General features: G+C 29.4%; 1 protein-coding gene across 1 annotated transcript in view; it reads right to left on the bottom strand.

Moving 5' to 3' along the window:
* The window catches only part of LOC119603930 (putative uncharacterized protein DDB_G0277255), a 284,661-nt gene that overhangs the window by 239,482 nt on the left and 28,656 nt on the right, over positions 1 to 16,523 (bottom strand). The window contains 1 exon segment of the mRNA XM_037956229.1: positions 3,099 to 3,121. The gene's annotated coding sequence lies outside the window, so the exon portion shown is untranslated.

The following is a 16,523-nucleotide window of genomic DNA, read 5'->3' as shown; positions in this document are numbered from 1 at the left end:
CTACACTACATATATTTATTTATGTAACACATCCAAATGTGTACAATTGATTTGTTTGAATTTAAAAGTTTTCAGTTTATGCATGAGTAAGCTTTTGTTGCTAAGCTATTAATTTTCTTATTTCTGTAATTTTTCTTTGAGGTACATAAAACTGTTCAAGGCGACCCAAGAAGTAGCACCTTATACAAAATAGGTTAGAATTTGCTACTGCACTGGACTTCCATGACGATGGGAGGTCCCTAACTAACTAGTATAACTAACTAACTAACTAACTAACTAACTAACTAACTAACTAACTAACTACTAACTAACTAACTAACTACTAACTAACTAACTAACTAACTAACTAACTAACTACTAACTAACTAACTACTAACTAACTAACTAACTAACTAACTAACTAACTAACTAACTAACTAACTAACTAACTAACTAACTAACTAACTAACTAACTAACTAACTAACTAACTAACTAACTAACTAACTAACTAACTAACTAACTAACTAACTAACTAACTAACTAACTAACTAACTAACTAACTAACTACTAACTAACTAACTAACTAACTAACTAACTAACTAACTAACTAACTAACTAACTAACTAACTAACTAACTAACTAACTAACTAACTAACTAACTAACTAACTAACTAACTAACTAACTAACTAACTAACTAACTAACTAACTAACTAACTAACTAACTAACTAACTAACTAACTAACTAACTAACTAACTAACTAACTAACTAACTACTAACTAACTAACTAACTAACTAACTAACTAACTAACTAACTAACTAACTAACTACTAACTAACTAACTAACTAACTAACTAACTAACTAACTAACTAACTAACTAACTAACTAACTAACTAACTAACTAACTAACTAACTAACTAACTAACTAACTACAACTAACTAACTAACTAACTAACTAACTAACTAACTAACTAACTAACTAACTAACTAACTAACTAACTAACTACTAACTACAACTAACTAACTAACTACTAACTAACTAACTAACTAACTAACTAACTACTAACTAACTAACTAACTAACTAACTAACTACTAACTAACTAACTAACTAACTAACTAACTAACTAACTAACTAACTAACTAACTACTAACTAACTAACTAACTAACTAACTAACTAACTAACTAACTAACTAACTAACTAACTAACTAACTAACTAACTAACTAACTAACTAACTAACTACTAACTAACTAACTAACTAACTACTAACTAACTAACTAACTAACTACTAACTAACTACTAACTACTAACTAACTAACTAACTAACTAACTAACTAACTACTAACTACTAACTAACTAACTAACTAACTAACTAACTAACTAACTAACTAACTAACTAACTAACTAACTAACTACTAACTACTAACTAACTACTACTAACTAACTAACTAACTAACTACTACTAACTAACTACTACTAACTAACTAACTAACTAACTAACTAACTAACTAACTACTAACTAATACTAACTAACTAACTAACTAACTAACTGAAGTTTCGCCAATTACAATTACTGTTAATTATAGTTAAAGCATTTCCAATTAAAATTACTTGTGTTTGTAATAGTTTCCCTTATTACAGCTTGTAATTTATAATTGGTAGACTTCAATTACAGATAATTGTAATTCGTTATTACTGAATTACACATTACAAGTAGTTATCATGGACCATGTAATGAACTACTTTGTGCATTTCTTCAAGCCTGGTTTTGTTATACATACCTTAATAAGTTGTTAATTAAATTTTAAACGTGTTTTCTGGAAAAACTTTAAAAGGTTATGGGTCGAGTCCCATGCAAAATATGGTGGAAAGAATATTGTTTTATTTATAGTGTTTATAAGTATATAGTTGTCGTTAGTAGCTTAGTATGAGGGTTAATCAGGTTCTATTTTCCTAATGAAGGACATATTTGGAATGGTAAAAATATATACAAAAAAAATTGCAAAATACCTTTACTATTATAATAATGTAGCGTGTAAAATCACATTCTTGTTCATATTAGAAAACCCTTTATCATTGCTTTTATAAATATTTTATGTCATTGTCTTATTACCTCCATTACAAATGATAAGGGTATAGAAAATATGTTCCTTTATTTATAAGTGCTCATCTGGAACGTTTACAAAATTTTCGTAAGCAATAAATTTTAATTTTTAAATTATTGGGGGCGGTTAAATTGCTTTAAAATTTATAAATAGATCTAAGAACTTATTTAAGAAAAAATGTTTTTTTTAAGAAATATTTATTATAAATTATTTACTTTTATTAGTCCGTTATGAGTCTATTTTTACATTTAAATTAAAATATAGATTTTGAAATACCTGCAAAATATTCTATTTTTTATAATAAAGAATAACAAAGAAAAGAAACAATTTTTCTTGCTTTACTAAATATTAGCCCTTGCTTCATTATTATATTATGTAAAATCAAATATTGTCATGAATCTTAATGTCATTCAAATTTCCTAACAACGTAAAAACTTGGCCTTGAAAAGTATACACTCTCTTTCTGTTATTACTTTATACTAAATAATTTTGCAAATGTATTTTTTTTTTTTTTTTTTTTTAATAGTTGAAAATGTAGACTGTTTTTTTCATTTTCTTTATTAACTATATGGAAGAAACATAATACAGTTAATGTGACCTTTAAGGTCAATGTCGTTGTGTTTTTCCACGTTTGTTTATCATTGTGGATTTTTTTTTTGTATTATTGGATCAAGGGCGTTATTTAAAAGTTTTGCATTTATTATTTTTTTTTTTTTCGTCCTATATTTTTTGTCAATCAAATATGCTGGTGGCAATATTTACTAAAAGTTTTTAGACATTATATAAATATGTGCCGCTATACTAAAGTGTCAAAATTAAAAGTATGATGTCAGAGACAAGGTGATTTGATTAAGAAAGTTAGTGAGTAAAAGTTATAATTTCAAGCTGTCCATTAAATAAAATTTGATTATTTTTTGAGGTTTAAAGTGTTTTTCTTCTGTTTTTATAATTTTTTGGTAAAACTAAATTTTTGTTTAGGGTTTTTAATATTTAGTATAGAATAATTACTTACTTTATGATTTCAAATTTGTTGATCTGCAATTAAAAAGCAAGAAAAACATTTATTTTATTTATATTCCAGTAGATAAGTGTAATTTATTAAGAATGTGTATTTGAATTTATTAGTTAAGTTAAAAGTTAGTTTGTAGAAATTTAATTTCAAATTTCAGAGGGAAGCATATTAAGAAGGACGCTCTTTTCAACCTATCTTTATTGGAAGATACCCTCATCATTTGCAATGATGATGGTATGGAGATGATGTTTGTTTATAAATCTGAAACATTTTGAAATTTCCTTACGCTTTAAATTAAATGAGATGGTTTTAACAAGTATTAGGTGTATAGTTTAAAAATGCGGGCTTTATAATAGAAATACGACCTCCGGACGGACAGACTAGAACATTACCAACAAACTTACCGAAGGCACTCTCCTCATTTAGTTATTGAATCTTATATATTAAGTAGGAATGTTTTTCTTCAAAATGTAAAAGTTGGTGCTCAATGTAGTGTTTCATTAGTGCGAGATTCCTTTGTGCGGTTTAGAAGTTGTGATTTTGATGCAGAAGGCAATGATGGCTCAGGCCAGTCAAACTAGTGATTGACATATAACATGAAAGTTATTGTTAAACTAACCAAGAGCTTGCAAAATCATTAGGATAACCCGAAGTGTAAGTGATCGTATGTGGCAAATATCCGTAACGCTAAGGTAATGCTCTTTAATTTGAGGGAATCTGTAATGAATACAACATTTGCTTGAAGCGAGCATTAACCAAAAACGCGAAAAATATGCGGTTAGCCTAATATCCCATCATAACAACCCTTGGACCTGTCAAAAACTATTTTAAAAAAGTGGTTGGGAAGATTTGCATTAACCGCCTTACACCCCCCCGGGTCATGTTTCCATGACGAAATGTCCCATCGTGGTGTATTGCAATCCCGGGGTAAATAGGTGCTACCAGTACCTCTAGTCTGCCGGGACTGTAAACTGATGATGTCACTTCACTCCTCGGCTAGTCCTTGGTACGGGTGGCCAGTTGCCCGCAGGACTATGTCCTGGTTGGTCAGTTGGTTGAGGTTCTTCGGAATCCACGTAGGGGCTGTGGTTTAAACCCAAATTCGCGGGGAGAGTAAGTGGCGTTTAAAGGACTGATGTTAAGTAAAGTCAATATTTCGAGATAAGTTCTTTGCTGTTGCCGAAACAACAGATACCCTACAGAGGAGTGACTGTGGGACTAAGCGTTGGAAATGAGCTGGTGTTAATTGTATATGGTACGGGATGAATGTAGGCTAGGCGGGCCTCAACCACCCGTTTACCTAGAATAAGTATGTTGTATGTTCTTCTCTTACGAATGTGCCGGATGAATGAGAAGTGAGAAGGGTTGAATGATGATGGATGAAATGTATCATATACAGATGATACCATAGAATTTTCCTTCTTTGTCCAGATATGTTCAGAGTAAACTCTGTTCATATCAGAATTACCACAGTGTATCAATGTGAGTAAGAACAAAGTCTCGACTTATTTGATGGATTCGTACTTCGGTCTACCGGTTACGTCTCTAGGTGCCGTTGCCAAGTCAACAGAGGCCATCTCATCTGCGTGGTTTACAACCAGGAAGTGATGTTTTATATCTCTTTTTTTAAATTAAACAAAATTTAAATAAAAAAATATAAAAATATATTTGTTTAAATACACTACTTTGAAGTGTATATGTATAAGGATCTTTCACAATTTAAAATGTTTTACAACCAATTGAAAATTTCTTGTCACGTTATAATAGTATTTAAAATAATAACATAAAGATAAAGAATTTCATTAATAATATCATTAAATTTTTCTTATAGACCCGCCTATAAGTATACTATAGTTTTAGCTTCTTTAACAATATCACAGCGTATAAGTTATACGCACATCACTCATACGCAGCCACATACTTAGCACTTATATGTAGCAGTTTTATTAATGGCAAATGGCAAATGTATAAATTAAAAAATGGAGTGAAAAAAGACAAAAAACTACAACAAAAATGGGAAAAAACACATCCTTATATAGATTATTTATAACGCAATTTATGCTCGATAAGGCGCCAATGTAATAAAAATGAATTATGTTTTCAGTTCAAATTCAAACACATTCACATAAATACAGCGATAACAAGGCATACGTATACATATTAAAACATAGAAAAAGATATATTTCCAGAGGAATATACATACATACTTGGTATGATAACTAAGGACATGTATCTAAATGTATATGTATATACATATATATATGAGTGTATATATGTGTATATTGACAATCATATATATGAATTGTGAATTGTTTCAAACTTATGTATTTGTTTGTTTTTTGTACAAGTATTTGTAAGAATCCTTCCTTAACAAGACATATAAAAAACAAAACTAAACTCATTGCCACTATATAAGTATGTATTTGTGTGTAGGTTGGATTGTCTGTGGTATAGGGACATGTTAGAAGAAACAGTAGCTTTAGATAGCAATGTAACGTAATGGTGCTAGAAATAAAAATTAAATTCACTTTTATTTTTATACGCACGTGATTCAAATTGATGATAGAAAATAATAAATACTATGAATACTTATGTACCAGCATTCTCATATATATTTTGATTTTGTGAATGTGTGTTTTTACTTTTTTAATAAACAAAAATTAAGGTGGTACTTGTTTTAAAAGCTAAATGTATCTGAACTGCTTAAAAACTATTGTGAACCATTTAATGAATAGATCTTTTGATTTTTAGTCGGTGAGTATACAAGGAAAGAGTGGAAATTTTGAGGACTTTCAACTCTAGGGAATACATATTTGGCGTTGCAAAAAGCTACACCCTAATATCAACATTAATACTTATATGTACAGTACATTATTACATATGTATTTTATATATAAAATGCTTATATATCTGTAATACATGTTTGCAACATAAACACATAGTTATATGAAATAACATAATGGCTGCCAGTGTGTGGGTAATGGTCATTAACACATTTTAAGTATAAATATCAGTCATAATATTTTTGTGTCGACAACGCGAACATGAATTAGTATTCTATTTCATTAAATTTTATTTTTATTATTTATATGCTCATGTTTATACATATGAAAACCTTTAATAAATATATAAAAAATTATTTATAAAATATGCAAAATTTTTCATATACTTATTACTTTTATACCAGTTATTACTTTAAAATTTCTGTTTTAGATTTAAAAAATTTTAAATTTTTATACAATGACAGATTTACGCAAATATTATTAAAATATAATTATAAATTAACATTTTAAAAAGCTTTTATATTTATAAACAATCATATTTAAAATAGTTTAGAAAATTTGCAAAATTATTTGATTGTATATTTTAATTACATTTTAAGTTAATTTAAAGCTGAAAATTGTTGTAAACAAGTAGGAGTGGTACCCTTGACAATAGCATGCTTTGATTTTTTTTTATAAAAAAAAATAAATTCTTAAATTATTTAACAAAGAATAAACAAGAAGTGAAACGCTGTCATTTTTTTACAACAATAACATTACGCTCTTCTCACAGACGAGTGCTGTGTAAATCCAACACATATGTAAAAATTTTATTCTCTCTCCAAACTTCAAAACTTTTTCGCGAAAATTTGAGGATAATAGCACTTTGAAATATTTTTTATCACTTAACATTATATTTTATAATTTTTTTGCAAAATTTAAACACATTTAATAGCCCGAAAATAATATATTTTTTACAAACGAAAAAAAAATATTTTTTATTTTTTGACATTGAATTTTTGTTGGTTGAAATTAAAACTAAAAAAAACAATGTTGTAAATTTTCGTATGGTAAACGAAAAAGATATTTCAAATAAATAATTTATTTTTTCAATATTATAGATTAAAAAACAAATAGACGTGTTTATAAAATGTTTGTAGATAAAATATGTGGAAAATATCTTAAGAAACCTTTCAAAGTATAAATTGAAATGTAATATTTTTTTTCAATATTTTTCAATACGATTTTTTGCAACTATGTTGACTTGAGAATTCTACTAATACATTCTTAGAGTTAGGTACCGGATGACAGTAGACTTAGGTACTTTTGACAACAGTTTCTTTTCTTATTTATTCTTTGTTATTTAATTTAATTTTTTTCTGATTTCAATCGTTAACAGTGACAAATATTGTGTATAATAGAAACAAGTAGGAAAATGATTCTGAGCCGTTCGATCGATTAAGGTGGATGTAGAATCAATAATTTTGTGCGTTACAAACATCAGCAACAAGGCACAATTCCATCCCTCCCAATATGGTGGTGTAGGGTATAAAAACATGTGCTAAATGTTGTTATTTTTAGCTTGTTTATACTTAAAAACAAGAAATTATAGTCGGGCGAGGGCGACCATATAATAACCTACACCAGTTATAAAATAAAATATGATTTAGTTTTCATAATTAAGCATTTAAGTGGAATTGTACCTTGCCACAAATATGTGTACTTAAGCCATTTATTGTTGAATAAAATCGTGGACATTTAAGTTATAATTTGAAGGGGGTTTTGTATAGGGGCTAGGGTCAAATGAGGCCCATATTGTGTTTTCATTGTGTTTTGCTTTATAATCACAAAAAGTCTTAGTTTTTGAAAATTTGTTAACGGTTGCTGCCCGATGGACCAAGTTTTATATCAAACAACTTCCCAATATCAATGGAGAAATAGATTGATATTACGGACATAGCGTAATCGACTATATCTATGGATCCAGAATATACATATCGTCACCTAAAACGCAAACAGCCCTATCTAACATTTTTAAAATTTTACAGGAGAAGCAAAAAAACTATTAAAATTGAAAATTTTGTTTCTATCAACGCTATTTATTTGTAGTAAATAAACGAATTATTTAATAGTGAAAACTATCATTTGTTATGATAGTTGACAGTGGCGTATATAAAAATGGATTAATTGGACTTTTTACCTTTAATATTTAAATGTTTTTGTAGATGGGGCCTGTGGATATTTATTTTGACGCAATTCATTAGAATCAACTATAAAATCGATTTTGAATTTTTGGTTAGTTAGGGCCGTTTGCGTTTCAGGTGACGATATGGGGAATTTCATGTCAAGTGACCCAATTCAAAAAATCGATTTTGACGAAATTTGCACAAACCTTAGTACTATTGGATAGTTCAGGTCTATCGGTCAAGAACTGCTGGGCTTAGAGAGGGTCAAAGTTGGACATTTTGATCATACAGGGTTTTATCCAAATAAGTGTAACTTTTCACCTATTGTCCAAAGGAGTTCAGATATCAATTTCTCTATTCTTTACAAAAAAATTTAAATTTTTTTAAAATTGTTTTATTTTTTTTTTCAAAATGTGCCTTTGAATGTTGAGTCACTTGACATGAAATTCCCCATATATAAAGTATATAGTATAAGGTCAGACAATAACACAGTGAAAATTACTAACAGATTGAAAAACTTTTGTTCTGTTGTATTATTTTTGTTTACTTTATACCTACATATGGGCATTTCCACCGAAAAGTCTACTTTTGTCACATCACGTCACGCACCATTAACTGCCTATATCTAGGGAAAATATTTATATATATATTTAAATTATTTATATTTTTATGTAGAGTTCTAATAGCTTTATACATAGGATAAAGTAAGGGCCAATCAAAAGGAATGGTCTTAAGATATTGTCAATTAATGTTCGTGACGTGATATGACAAAAAATATACTTTTCGGCGGAAATGCCCATATGTATATCATTATTTTATACAAACTTTTTTTGAAACATTGTTAAATAAATCTTAAACGTCTGTAGCAACTTTCTGATTATTTAAATAAATTATTTTTATTTCCTTTTCCATTCATGTTTCTGTTAATATGTAAGCTTATATTAACTTTAAATAAATCATATCCTTTAATTTTTTTTTCAATATTAAATCTTTATAAATTAATTAATTTATATGTGTACAATTCATGCAACATATTGTGCATTTGCTGTATTAGTGACTTAACTCAAAAATATGTTTAATATTTGCATTAATATGATTTTTTTTTTCAATATTTTACTCCAGAAAAGTAAAAAGATTTAGTGTAATTGAATTAATTAAACTCCATATAAAAGTGAGTTAGTACACTGTTTCCACAAATATAAGAATCTACATGTATACATATGTAGGTATGTATATATATATAATATATATATATAGTTTATATAACTAATATTTATATAAATACAAATCATGTGGTGAATGACAAAAATCAAATTTAATTTGTTCATAGTTGTGGTTTTATGGTGGTTAAATAATCAATTGCTTTGTGTAAATATTAAAATATTTGATTGGATTTCATATTTTTTTATTATAAAATATATAAAAATACACGATTGACTTATTCTAACATTTAAATGTAATAATTTAAATTTATTTTAATTTAATCAAGATTAGTTAAATATAGTTTGATGAGAAAACTAAGGTATTAGTTTTAAAACTTTTACATTTCTATGTTATTTTGTTGCAAATTTTTGTAGTTTTTGCACATTTAAGTGACATTTAGGATTTTTATATGTATGTGTGTATGTAACACCCTCCTAATTCAATTTTGTCAAATGTTACCTCATCAATTGACAAATTCACCTTTACTTATACAAAACCACCCATCTACATAACAATAGTAAAAATAAAGTTCTACATAATAGCACATTTTTTGACACTACGCCCTTACATAAGACCACAGTTATTGCTTTATATATCACACACATTTAAGTTGTTGTAATTAGCCATTGTTATTTGAAATGCTTCTTAGTATTTTTTTATTATTTCACAGCTCCAATTTTTCTTTTCTCTTACCGCTGTTGCATGTACAATGTCTGTAACCTTTGAGGATTCATTTCTTTGGTATTTTTTTATAAGTAGTAAGACATACACAGCCATATACGTTTTGTTTTGTATTATTATTTGTTATAATTGTGTACTTTCCCTTTGGTGTTTTATTCTTTGACTGAAACTCATTTTTCTTATACTTTACATTTTGTTTTTATTATTGTTGTTTTGTTCTAACATATACAAGTATTAAGATCCCTTTACAAGGACATCATCACACATCGTTTATCACTTGTTCAGTTGTCTGTCTGTCTTTCTGCTTTATTCATTGTTTCTGCTACTGTAGTTGTTGGTTATTTCTTTTACTTTTGTGTATTTTTTTTCTTTTTATATAATACCTTGTTTGACATGTGTGTGTGTGTGTGGGTGGAAGTGAGCTGAGAAATAAAGTTACAGAACTGAAAATATGTACCTTTTGTATTCTTTTTATACCCTCCACCACCATCAGTGGTGATAGAGGGTATATATAACTTTGTCATTCCGTGTGTAACACCAAGAAATATTCATCTGAGACCCAACAAAGTATATATATTCTGGGTCCTTATCAAATTCTGAGTCGATTTAGCTATGTCCGTCTGTCTGTCCGTCTGTCCGTCTGTCCGTCTGTCCGTCTGTCCGTCTGTCTGCCTAAAACACGCTCACGTTAAAACTAAGCAAAGGAAGTACACCAAATTCACCGAAAATATTCATTGTTGTCCTAAGCAGTTTGGTATTGAAAATGAGCAAAATCGGTTCATACCGGGAAAAGTTATGAATCAAAATTTAAAAGAACCTCGAAAAAAATAAGCATTTTTTACACATTCGGATGCAATTTTCTCGAAAACTATCCAATATAAATTCATGAAAATCACCATGAAAAAGTTTCTACACGAGATCTTGATCTCTTCTGAAAATTGCTAGAATCGGTCCACAATTTCATATACCTCCCATACAAAAGTACATATTCCCGGAAAATGGGTTTTTTGTTAATAACTTCCGTCACAATGTCGATATCTTCACAAAATTTTGCAAATTAAAATCTTATGTCAATAGAATTTATTCCGGGGAAAAATTTTCTGGATCGGTCCATAATTGGATATAGCTCCCATACAAGGTCCCCTCCCGAAAATCACTTAAACGCGCATAACTCATTACTTAATTAAGATATCCATATAAAATTTGGTACAAGTATTGCTTATCTGTACAGAAATATTACTGAGAAATTTTTTTCCGATCGGTCCATAATTGGTCATAGCTCCCATACAAGGTCCCCTCCCGAAACTCACTTAAGCGCGCATAACTCATTACTTAATTAAGATATCCATATAAAATTTGGTACAAGTATTGCTTATCTGTACAGAAATATTACTGAGAAATTTTTTTCCGATCGGTCCATAATTGGTCATAGCACCCATACAAGGTCCCCTCCCGAAATCACTTAAACGCACATAACTCATTACAAAATAAAGATATCCATATAAAATTTGGTAGAAGTATTGCACGTATGCACAAAAATATAACTGTAAAGTTTTTTTCCGATAGGTCCATAATTGGTCATAGCTCCCATACAAGGTCCCCTCCCGAAAATCACTTAAACGCGCATAACTCATTACTTAATTAGGATATCCATATAAAATTTGGTACAAGTATTGCTTATCTGTACAGAAATATTACTGAGAATTTTTTTTCCGATCGGTCCATAATTGGTCATAGCTCCCATACAAGGTCCCCTCCCGAAACTCACTTAAACGCACATAACTCATTACAAAATAAAGATATCCATATAAAATTTGGTAAAAGTATTGCCCGAATGCACAAAAATATTACTGTAACATTTTTTTCCGATAGGTCCATAATTGGTCATGGCTCCCATACAAGGTCCCCTCCCGAAAATCACTTAAAACCACATAACTCATTAGTAAATGAAGATATCCATATAAAATTTGGTACAAGTATTGCTCTTATATACAGAAATATTTCTATGGAAGTTTTCTTGGATCGGTCCATAATTGGTCATGGCTCCCATACAAGGTCCCCTCCCGAAAATCACTTAAACGCGCGTAACTCATTTCTAAAGTATGATATCCATATAAAATTTGGTACAAGTATTGCCTATATGACTGAAAAATATAACTGAAAATTTTTTTTCCGATCGGTCCATAACTGGTCATGGCTCCCATACAAGGTCCCCTCCGAAAATCACTTAAAACCACATAACTCATTAGTTAATGAAGATATCCATATAAAATTTGATACAAGTATTGCTCTTATATACACAAATATTATTATGAAAATTTTTTGGATCGGTCTATAATTGGTCATAGCTCCCATACAAAGTCCCATCCCGAAAATCACTTAAACGCGCATAACTCATTACTGAATTAAGATATCCATATAAAATTTGGTACAAGTATTGCTTATATGCACAGAAATATTACTGTGAAATTATTTTCCCATCAGTCCATAATTGATCATAGCTCCCATACAAGGTCCCTTTCAGAAAAACACTTAAAGGCACGTAGCTCATTACCTAATAACCCATAAAATATGCGGCATAAATATTACTTTTGTACACTAAAATGTTATTTCAAAATTTTTTCATGATTGGTCCATTCTTGGTCATAGCTCTCATACAAGGTTCCCTCCCGAAAATGACTTAAACGCACATAACTCATTACCAAATATTGATATCCATACATTTAGCAAAAATATACATAAATTAACCTATAAAATTGTTGTACGATCGGTCCATATTTGGTCATAGCTCTCATACTAGTCCCCTCCAGAAAATCACTTAAATGCACAATATTCATTACCAAATAATGATATAGATACAGAATTTTTAAATTTTGTCTTTATATACATAATTGGTCATAGCTCCCATACAAGGTCCTTTTACGAAAATCTCTTAAACGCACATTACTCTTCATAACATGGGTGCGGTCGGTCCCATACAAGGTTCCCTTCAGAAAATCAAATAAACACTCATAACTTATTACAAAATTACGATATAGATACAAAATTTGACTGAAATATAGCTTTTATGTACAGAAATTTAGCTTAAAGAATTTTTTACGATCGGTCTATAATTGGTCATATCTCCAATACTAGGTCCTGCCCTTAAAAGCGCTTTAACCGTATTTAACTAGTTGCATTTGCGTAGAACAAAATTATATACATGTATTTTGAAAATCCTTAAATCTTTCACACACATGCATAAATGCAAATTACTAAATATCACTAAGCGCTATTAAAATATAAAGAAAATGGCGTTTGTCAATAAATCTTGGAATTCTAATAGATTTATGCTGTTTAAATTAATATAAAAGTAGCTGGTGGAGGGTATTTAAGATTCGGCTCAGCCGAATATAGCACTCTAACTTGTTTAAAGTAATATGGGTTAATAAATACTATTTCAACCCTTTAAAAAATCAGTTCAGTTAATAACTAGAAAAGGTTTTTCGAACTCCATATAATTAATTTCAATTTCATTTAATTAACCCTGAATACCACTAGGAGGAATAGAAGTAAATTTTTCTTAAAGCTTTAGTTTTTGCGAAAAGGTTTTGAATCCGATCAGAAATTTGGAAAATACATAAATATTTTTCTGCTTAATCAGTATTGAACTACCCCGTGACGTATACGTAATATATCTCATAACGGTGATACAGTATAATACTCATACGCTCACACTTTATTATACATTAGGCGGGTTGAAAGTATCTGTTTTGCTCGGATTAACTTCTAATAGTGGATAATTTTGCTGAAATCGAGAATCGTTAATCCTCGAAGTAATGTTCAAGACATGTTTAAAACTTTTAAAATAATCTCTGTAAATTGTGTTTATACAACATTACAAAACTTGTCATTTCGCTAGCAAGAGAGAATACCGACACTTTCAACTGTATGCCCAAAGCCAGCTGTGAACGCACATTTAGTGATTAACTCCTCGAAACCTTATACATACTTATACATACCCGTGACGTATACGTAATATTTCGAATAATAATGATTCAATTAATGCTCATACGCTCAAACTTTTTCTGATCGGATTAAATTCTAATAGTGGATAATTTTGCTGAAATTGATAAACCTTTCGACACCGGAGTCAAAATCATTCACAGTAATGTTCAAAAAAGCTTTTAAAATAATATCTATAAATTGTGCTCATACAACATTACGAACTTTGTCATTTTGCTAGCAAGAGAGAATACCGACACTTTCGACGGTATACCGAAAGTCAGCAGTGAACGTTCATTTAGTGATAAAATCCACGAAATCTTCCTATACATACCGAGGGTGGTGTGTCATAATTTCCAGTGCCATAATATCCATGGATGTTATGACACACCGAAAAGTTATGACAATTCTTTAAAGTGTCATAATGTCCATAGACATTGTGACACTTTAAAAACAGAAATGTATTGGAAAATTTGTTTAAGAGAGGGACACTCTTCTCCCGAAAATAAATACTTCCAAATTTGACGTATATTGGCATTTGGATTCCTTTAAAAAAGTTTCCTGGATAGCATGCCTTCGGGCGGCCGCAGGGGTTTTATACTCTGGGGTATTTCGAAAAGCGTAATTGTTTACTGGCCACCAGCCTTCTGACTTCATGCTACTTAGACGATTGAAGAAACGCTTCTGCAGAAGCTGAAAACTGTTTAGAAATTTCGCTTTAGTTTGATATTCTGCCTCTGTGTATTGGCTATCGATAATATCCCTTTTTAGGGAAAATTTACATTGTGTGGCATAAACTGATAAAAAAAGTACCAATATTTTTTACAATTTCCCATCTCTGCTACTTAGCATGTCTGGACTTGTGTATGTGTGTGTGTTTTAATAAAAAAATGTAAATAGTAGTCTTGTTATTGTTTTTCTTGGATTATGCTTTATGCTTTAACACTTTATGGATCCTTTTTTTCTAGTTTTGTTTCATTGTTTTACTACATCCTTTATGCACACATACTTATGAATATAAACACAGCTACCTAAATGTAACACATATACATGTACATACAAACATATAAAGATGTTTACTTACTATACATAGTTATGTACATACATATATGTTATACTGCAATGTTACTGTAGTTGTTTTTGATGACGATGTTTTTATTTTTTATGCCTTTCATCTCTCTTTATATATACACACACATATACCATTTTTTTCTTTTCATTTTAACGTGTGTCTTGACTTTCGTGTCCTACATTTTCGACATTTCTTTTGTTGTCATTTTACATTTCCCTTTATAACACAACAAAAGTAGTAATTTTCTCTATTTCTTCCATATGTTACACCCATTCACATAAAAGAAACATCATACAAAATAACAACGAAGATGAGAAATGATTTCGAAAGCAACATTATAAAGTAAAGAAGAACATGTATGGGTTACTTGTAAATAAAGTAGGCTTGAATGTATAATCTGTTGTCTTTTAACCGGAAATAATGATTTAAACACGGGTGTGTGTGTCTGTTTGAATGCTTGTGGGTTGGTGTATTACTTGCTTACTCAGTTACATTTTTAGAGGCGTGGTTGTTATTTGTTTTTGTTTTTTCTGTCACTCGTTTTATATGACATTTTATGTTTGGAGTTATGGTGGGGCTAATGTAATAAATTCCATGTTGGGTCATTCACTTTTATTACAAAATAGCCTAGAGAAATACATATTTAGAATATTAAATTATGCGTCGAAGGGAAAATATGTATATTTTAAATAAAATTTATTTTATTAAGCATTTTCTTTAAATAACAGTTTTTTTTGTTTAAATTAACTTTAGTTGTGACCTTTGTATAAATAATGTGAAGGGTTATTGTGTAAATATTTGTAAAACCTTTACAAAACTTATAGTTAAACGTTTGTAAGTACCTATTATCGGTTATGATAAACTACTAAAGCATGTTCAGTACCATGTGGACCACTTTTTTTCTAGGAATGCATCTCTATTTTCAATTGAATTTGTCTTTGGGACAAAAAGACTTATGTGACAAATTTTATTAAATGATATTCAAAATTGCGTACTAGGTCTGCCTATGCATGCAGATGGGGGTACGCTCCTAAATTGACTCTAAAAGCTTCTGAGACGATTAGCATGCAAACGCATAACGTATTCACATAATTATAAAATAATTTTCAGGTTTATAATCCTAATCGTTTAGACTATATTATTTTGGCTTTTGACAGCGAATGGATGAAAAATTTGCAGGTTTCTAATCCTTATCGTTTAGACTTTATTTTCTTGTCTTTTGACATCGAATGCATAGATATATTATATTTTTGCTATCTATCTAGGCTAATAAACGTAAATTTTTCTTTTTCTTTTGCATAAGAGTTTTTATCAGTACGATTGATTTTGTCGATTTCAATAACAATATGATGATCGATAGAGCATATTTGGTGAAATATTTTCTTATTTTAATATCACAGACGGACCTACATTGTCGAATTGTCTTTTAATTTCAAAGCAGTTTAGAAGGTAATGAAAAAATCAAAGTCATATTCTGTTGTCCGTCTGTCTGTATCAAATTTAAATCAATTTTATGAAGATCCTAGATATCTTTGAG

Source organism: Lucilia sericata, unplaced genomic scaffold (genome assembly GCF_015586225.1).
Source record: "Lucilia sericata isolate MDLA Ls3-8-SP2 unplaced genomic scaffold, ASM1558622v1 Contig000347F_arrow, whole genome shotgun sequence".
Classification (NCBI taxonomy): domain Eukaryota; kingdom Metazoa; phylum Arthropoda; class Insecta; order Diptera; family Calliphoridae; genus Lucilia; species Lucilia sericata.
The sequence above is the reverse complement of the archived record's forward strand: the minus strand, read 5'-3'. Positions and strand labels throughout refer to the sequence as shown.